The sequence below is a fragment of the Pundamilia nyererei genome, unplaced genomic scaffold (genome assembly GCF_000239375.1).
Source record: "Pundamilia nyererei isolate P.nyererei 1_Seehausen unplaced genomic scaffold, PunNye1.0 scaffold00011, whole genome shotgun sequence".
Taxonomy (NCBI): Eukaryota; Metazoa; Chordata; class Actinopteri; order Cichliformes; family Cichlidae; genus Pundamilia; species Pundamilia nyererei.
This window is the reverse complement of record NW_005187412.1, coordinates 4,711,191-4,718,724: the sequence shown is the minus strand read 5'-3', so window position 1 is coordinate 4,718,724 and position 7,534 is coordinate 4,711,191.

Below are 7,534 nucleotides of genomic sequence, written 5' to 3'. Positions count from 1 at the left end.
TGTGTGTGGCAAGGGGTGGTGGTGGTGGTGGTGGGGGGGCTTCTTTTGTCCTCCTGCCTGTCACCGATGGCTTCACAGTGGGGTGATGAACACACTCCAAATCTCATTAAAAAGTGAGAGAAGGGGGGAGAGGGCTTTTATGTCTGATGGGTTTGCAGGAAACACTGAACAGCAAGTCCAACTTGGTGCGCGCTTCGTTTAGCTTCAAATGGGTTTTTAAATCAGAATCATGTTTCATAGCTGCGAGATACGTTGCTCATGAAACACAATCAGATTATAAAGATAAATCACAAACACACATCCCTTGAAGCGTTATTGATTTCGTGCTGTCGCCACTTTTTGTTCATCTGATTTGATTGGGTACAGTGACGTGACACGTCCTGATAGAGAGGTCTCAAAGCAAAGTGATAAAACAAGCACAACACTATCACCATCTGCCCCTTTGTTCTGCATTTAGAGCCCGGGCAGAGTACACGCTCCTCACTACTAGAGCTGACTGTGGTGAATTCATTTTCTATTACAGTCATTTGTTAGATGATAACAACCCCCAAAATACATGGTAAGCAATCCTAATCTTCAAAACAGGCCTTTCATTATCAAAGTTAAACCACTCGCTGTAACTGCCAGTGCAAATGGCACAACACCAAGCCCCCTTTGTAAAACCTGCAATTTACCCATTAGGGCTAGAAATTGGTTTGAAATTGCAGGCGATTACTTCTCATCTACAGCAGAAATCTCACGCAGTTGATCCTCAACTGAAAAAACGCCCTCAATGCTCCTCACACTCTCTGCTCTCCGCTGTCGACTTCCTGCAGCCATTTTTAATGAGAGCCTACCGACACACATTTGCATTCATCTAATGGATTTTGTGCGTGTGTGTGTGTGTGTGTGTCATTGCAGTGATAAAATATTGATGCCCGGCACCTTTAAGAGGCGAACCCGTGTGAGCAGACACCTTGGGACGAGTGTGTGGGAGGAAAGGGACAGACAATAAACAAATAGGATAAAACACACAGGAGACCCCGCCTCTGATGTTTGCTTCTGAAAGATCGCAGTAAAAATTGTGCAGCTCATACAAAGTAGGGAGCTAATACTACATCTCCCTTGGGTTTCATATAACAGCCCATAAACTCAGGCCAATTGTACTGCTAGATTGTGTGAGTGTGTGTGTGAGTGTGTGCTCTTTATTAAGTGATTGATTTATCAGTGATGACTGTCAATCACATAAATTCATAAAGAGGGCTCCTCATCAGTAAAGAAAAACAAACTAGTTCTTGATGTTCATGTAAGATATATAAATCAGTTCTCTGATTCTAAAATGACATCTTCCTTTGTCATTAACACCATCTCTTACAGAAATGTACAGCATCATTTTGGACAGATGCTGAGAGCCTTGTTAAAACATCCATTAAAAGCAACACCTGTGAGTTCTGCATTAACACAATATCAGTCAGACCACGAGACTAGACCTGTCAGACCAAAGTGGGCTAAGTGAAGGCTGCAGAAAAGAATCAGATGAAAAGGATAAGATAATGTCATGATCTTTCTTTCATCATATCAGCTTCCTTTGTTATCTGGTCTGCTTCTTTTGGCTCTCTCTCCCTCCCCTGTTCTCTTCCTCGCTCTGTCACTGCTGCATGGTGACTCAGACACTGCAGAGATGCTACATCTGAATGATATACCAGATGAGTCACACACTGATCGGCCGCTGTCCGACTTTCAATGTTTTATTTTATTCATTTATTTTTTCACGCATACAAGCACCCACCGGTGGGTTATAACCTCTGGACCACTGCACAGGTTCAAAGTGCAAAGACAGGGAACTGTCATGATGGACGTACCTGAGAATGCTTGTTTTCAGGCTCTGCTCTGCACCTACGCTCCACACTAAACAAACAATCTGATTTTAATGGTGTTTCCTTCACACCGCCCTGACCGCTGCTGCAGGAGCAGCATGCGCATAGTTGGTAAATCTGTCAATCCTCTGCTCCACAGAGGGGCAAGATTTCTGTTCATCCCTCGCTCTCTCTGTCCATCTGTCAGTCTTTCTCCCGTCTGCTCAAACAGTGAGTCGGCAGACTTGGCATTTAGGGTTTTAAACCACATGCAGACTTTATTCTGTGCTCTGACACATTAAAAATAAGAAAGAAGTTTTTCGCTTCAGCCAGTCAGTGAAGTTCAAAAAACTCCCAGGAATCTGTCATGCAAAGTAGGGACACTTACCTACTGCACTTCTACTGGTCTCTTTAAGGGTCACCACAGTAGGTCGTCTGCCTCCATCTCACCCATCTCTAACATCCTCCTCTGTCACGCCAAACCTCTACATATCCTCCTTCACTACATCTATAAATGTCGTCTGTTGTCTCCTTTGTCCAATATATCCACCGTCCTTCATTCAAGCTCATCCAAGCCATGTCAGAATTTTTTTCTTTGTATTATTGTAGGGTGTTGCCTTACAAAACAAAGCACCTTTAGGCACCTGTTGTTGTGATTTGATGGTATATAAATCAAAGTGAATTAAACTAACTTTGTCTCCAAACTGCTCAATCTGTGCTGTCCCTTTGATGTACTCGTCGGTTAAGCACTAAAGCTTCCAGCTCAGCTTCCCGTCATTTTGTCAGTGCCACCATCTCCAAACCATCCTCCATCATAGCAGGTCTCACTAGAATCTTGTAAATCTTCCCTTTCACTGTTGCTGTTATCCTTCTGTTACTGCTACTGTGTTCAAATTGAAGGTGTTTAACTTGAGTTTTTCCACTGAATCGCCTTGTGACCACTTTTGATAGTAAGGTAGTTGCACAGGTCACCTGGTGGAATGCATCCTGCCTCCAAAAAATCGGGGTCAAACTTAGACTGACTGGATTCACTCTCAGACAGACTGGCAACACGTTGCAATCAGTCGGACTCAGTGTGCACCGAACTTCAGTCACAATAATTTTGTTTGTTTTGCAGTCTCCAGAGATAATAATAATGGATTGGATTTATATAGCGCTTTTCAAGGCACCCAAAGCGCTTTACAATGCCACTATTCATTCACTCTCGCATTCACACACTGGTGGAGGCAAGCTACGGTTGTAGCCACAGCTGCTCTGGGGCAGACTGACAGAAGCCCCTCTGGCCAACAGCCAGCAGTAGGGTAAAGTGTCTTGCCCAAGGACACAACGACCAGGACAGAGAGCCCGGGGATCGAACCAGCGACCTTCCGGTTACAGATACGCTTCCTAACCCCCTGAGCCATGGTCGGGGATGTAGCATTGACCAAACAGTAAGTGAAATTCAAACTTAACAGCGCAGAAATAATACAAAAGTAGTTCCACTTGGGACTTTAACCCACGTCTCCTGGATCAAAATCCCTCACACCACAAATCGGAATGCAGGATTTAAATCATTGAGTAAACTTGTTAGATCACTGCTTGCACATAACCTCTGTTTGGGGCTAGCATCCACATCTACAAAAAAAGATCATATATTGTATCTGCTTCAGTGTAGCAAGTAATAAAGTAATATAGCAAGTAGTTCCTACTGCTGATAGAGACTGAAAGAGTTAAGTTGAAGAGTGATCACACTCTTCTGCAAGGGTGAACCTGGATGAATTCACAGAATTTAAGAGAAAGGCATGTTGAACTACTGAAATGGCTCATGGTCTTTTTTACAACAATAGAAGAAAATTCATTTTTTCAAGGCTAAGCTCCATAAGCCTCAAAGGCTGGAGTGATGTCCTATGTCAGTGACATACACGCCTCACTGATGCTGATATTAAATACGCTGGTGACAAAAGCATTGAATTATAATTTTTAAAAAAAACCCCTGACACTGTGAAACTTTTTTTTTCTTATATCACAAAGAAACCATTTGTTAGAGCGGCTTTATGTTGGCTTTTGCAAAACCTGAATCATGTGGTGAAAAGCATCCTTGCATTTCTGTTCCTAGGTTGTATTGATTAGCGCGTCGCTGCATGTATTATACCTGTATGTCCTTGCCTATTTTGATTTTTTTCCTTTCTGTTTCTTTTGTCCATGTTTCTAAAACTGAGATGAGTTGCTATGGAGACCAGGATACATGTGTAAAAGGGAAGAGGCAAAAAAGCGAAATGTAGTGTTCGGGAGACACTTGAAGGACCATTCAAACTGAAGCCGAAAGAGCAAGCGTACACTGTACGTCACTCACATTTCTTTTTCTTCTTTTTGACTCATTATGCTTCAAAAACACAAAGGCACAATTTCGTAAAGGTGCAAATGATAATGAACAAATCAGCATCTCTCCTCACGCACCTCTGAGTGTGAGTGACGGTCTGATCTTTCACGTGCTGACAGAGGTTAAGCGACTCGCCAGTGATAATACAGCCATTTCAGGCACTCCATCACTTGATAATTACATTACACCGGTACTCCATTGCTTCCACTCGCTTCCGGTAATCTTGTTAAGATCCCAGTGATTGGAATCGTGGTGACAGAGACAAATGACAGCGGGTTGGCCGCCAGTGGAGCCAAGCCCTCTCCATGTCTGACTGAAGGTTTTAAAGTGCATTAAGCCTTTGTCATGTAACTATGGAGCTGTAGAGGCACACAAGCACTGAAAAGCAAAGGCAGACTCTTTAAGTTCTCTATTAAAATAAGTCCATTTGCTAATTTGCACTTTTAGGAAGAACCATGTATCCGCATTTCTTAAATGCGGATACATGGGTTTCCTACACAATGGCTACAGACCATGTCATTAAAAGTAAACATGGCTTCCCCTTTTTTTCCTTTTCCCCTTACTAACAAGGGCTTGTGATTGAGTTGCTATGCTGCCCTCTGGTGTCCATTTGTTAACACTCCACTCAAACCACTGGTGTTTTAGGATCCTGTATGCTGGTTTGCTTCATATGGAGTACAGACCTGTAAAAATGTACAGCTCTTTTTTTTTTTAGGTTTCATTATTCCCCGCTGTAGACTCAGAGACAAAGTACAGTAATTTACCAGCCCTGCTTATAGACCTGCTTCACATTTAGATGCTCAGTGTGACAGGTAGCTTAATTAAAGTAAAGGTCTGCCCTGCAGCTATTGACCGCCTGGCCTGCCAGCCTGTGCTGAGTTAACCAGCATTCATCTGTCATCTGCAGCACTGGCTGACATATTTTTTATTAGTCCTTTAAATGAACGCCTCACAGCCTGATATCCACAGACAGGCTGTGACACTGAGACAGTATGAGGGTGATTGACATGATTTAAATCAGAGCAAATACCTGTGAGAGAGAAAAACAAGTGACAGACTTCAACATAAAACGTAACATTATGATGACACTAGATAAAAGGTGCATGGTCATTTAAAGGAGCTACATTTTCTTCTTAAAACATTTTATGACTTGACAGAGAGCAAATGAGGGTTTTAAAAATTAAACAAAGAAAAAAAAAACAATAAGACAACAATAAAATTGATTTAAAGGCTACTTTAGTTTCAGGAGATTTTTAGGATTGATTTTTTTCAGGGGAATGTTAAGACCTCAAAACACAGCTATCCTTTAAATTATTCAAGGATGTAAATAACCACTATAAGGTGAATCCAACCATAGAAGACATCACAGAAATGCTTTCATTAGTTGAGAGTTTTACCACAACAAGTGTACTGACTCTCCTTTCTTTCAATTTAAATGGGCTATAAAAATATAAACAGGCAATGATTTGAATGGGAGGAAAACGGTGCATATGAAGTGAATAAAAAGCCAGTGTATTCTTCTCAAATCAGAACAGAAAAACACACACACACAGATGCATTGAGTTATATGAAGGAACCTCATTCCACCTTAAAATGAAATCTGCTTTAATCTGACAGAATGATAAAACACTTGTGAGTCTCTAATAAGTGTGGCCCCATCTGATGGACCCCAGGTCCTTTTGACCCAGGGGACCAATTTGAGTGGTACACAGCACATGGTGCCGGGCTGAATTGTCGACCCCCACCTCCACCACTAGCTCCACTAGCACCAAAATGGAGCAGGATTAGGGTTCAGTTGTCTTGGCAACCTAAGATGCCATCTGTCATGTGTGTGCTGATCCACGTCGTGTAGCTGAGACATTGTTTTAATTCAATCATTTTTTCATTGCCAGGCAGACTTGTGTCTGTGTGTATTTAACTAGGGCGGAGTTAAAAGACAGGGTCTGTGTGGAAATCTCAAATGTGAAGCTTTAAGAAAAGCAATCCAGCAAACGGCCAAGAAAACAAAGAAAGATGTAGAAGAACACGAGGCCAGTTTTGGTTAGGGGGTCTTAAGAGAGGAAACAAAAACATGCTGTGAGTAGCTATGTTGTCTGGCTTTGTTTAACAGTCCGGGCTGTGCTCCAGATGCTGATCGGGGGACTATTTATTAACTCTGTGGGTGCATCTGAGTCATTGTTAGATTGGCTTAACAGGTCTTTAAAATATCCTCAGTAGTTCCGCTCTACTATACAAGCCTCTGCAATTCACAGATTCACACAGCCTCTCTGAAAACAACTGTTGGCTGTTGTAAGAACTACAAAATGGTTTTATATCTAATCTCATATGGGTGTAGCATGAAGTGAGACTAATGCACACCGTACACACATTAAAATTCAATACAGCAAAGGTCAGCGAATGCTAACCAGTGCAAATGAGCAGGAGGGCAGCAGGGAGGTATACTTATCGAGGGAAGGGGGAGTGTCTGATAGACGTAGGAACATGAGGGGGTTGTCCCCCTTGGGACAGACTGCAAATGAACCAGCAGCCACACCTGAGACACACACACACGCACGCACACACATACGGACAGACACCAAACACACACAGTGGTGTTAGCTTGTAGCTACCTCCACCACCTACCTGACTGATTGACGCCCCGGAGCTACAACTATTAAAACAAAACATCATCATCTGAGGAAGTGTAATTAACATCCATGCTGTCTCGGCAGCGTTAATTAACATATTATAATGAGAAAAAAATGTGTTACCACTACAGAGTCCTTAGCAGAAACACTGCTGATGTTCATCTTCTTAACCCTGAAGGGGCACAGGTACAGAGCGGGAGGGAAAGAGAGAGAAAGAGAGCCAGGGACAACAACAAGAGACAACATCGTCACATTACAAAGGTATAGTAATCATCCACAACTATTTTCAGTTGCGGATGATAAAAGTTTATTCATCCCGTGAATCCTATGTATGCAATTCAAAAGCAGGAAAACACTCTCCCAAAAAATTACCCCAGGCGTATATGACAGAGAATGTGCATCTGCTTTTTTGAAATGTAATTAGTTGCTTTTTGTATTTTATAATTTATTTATTACATTTTATGTGGAGTGAATAAATAAAAGTATATTTACGGTGGCCCCTAGAGACAAAGCACGTACAAACTCTGAACATGTACAAACTCCAAAGCACGTACAGCATGGAGTTTGTACATGCTTCGGAGTTTGTACATGTTTTGTTAGTCCAAGGATCACTGGACTAAATGACTACAGACCTGTGGCTCTGACATCTGTGGTCATGAAGTAATTTGAACACCTGGTCCTCTCCTACCTCAAGACCCTCACGGCCCCCCTCC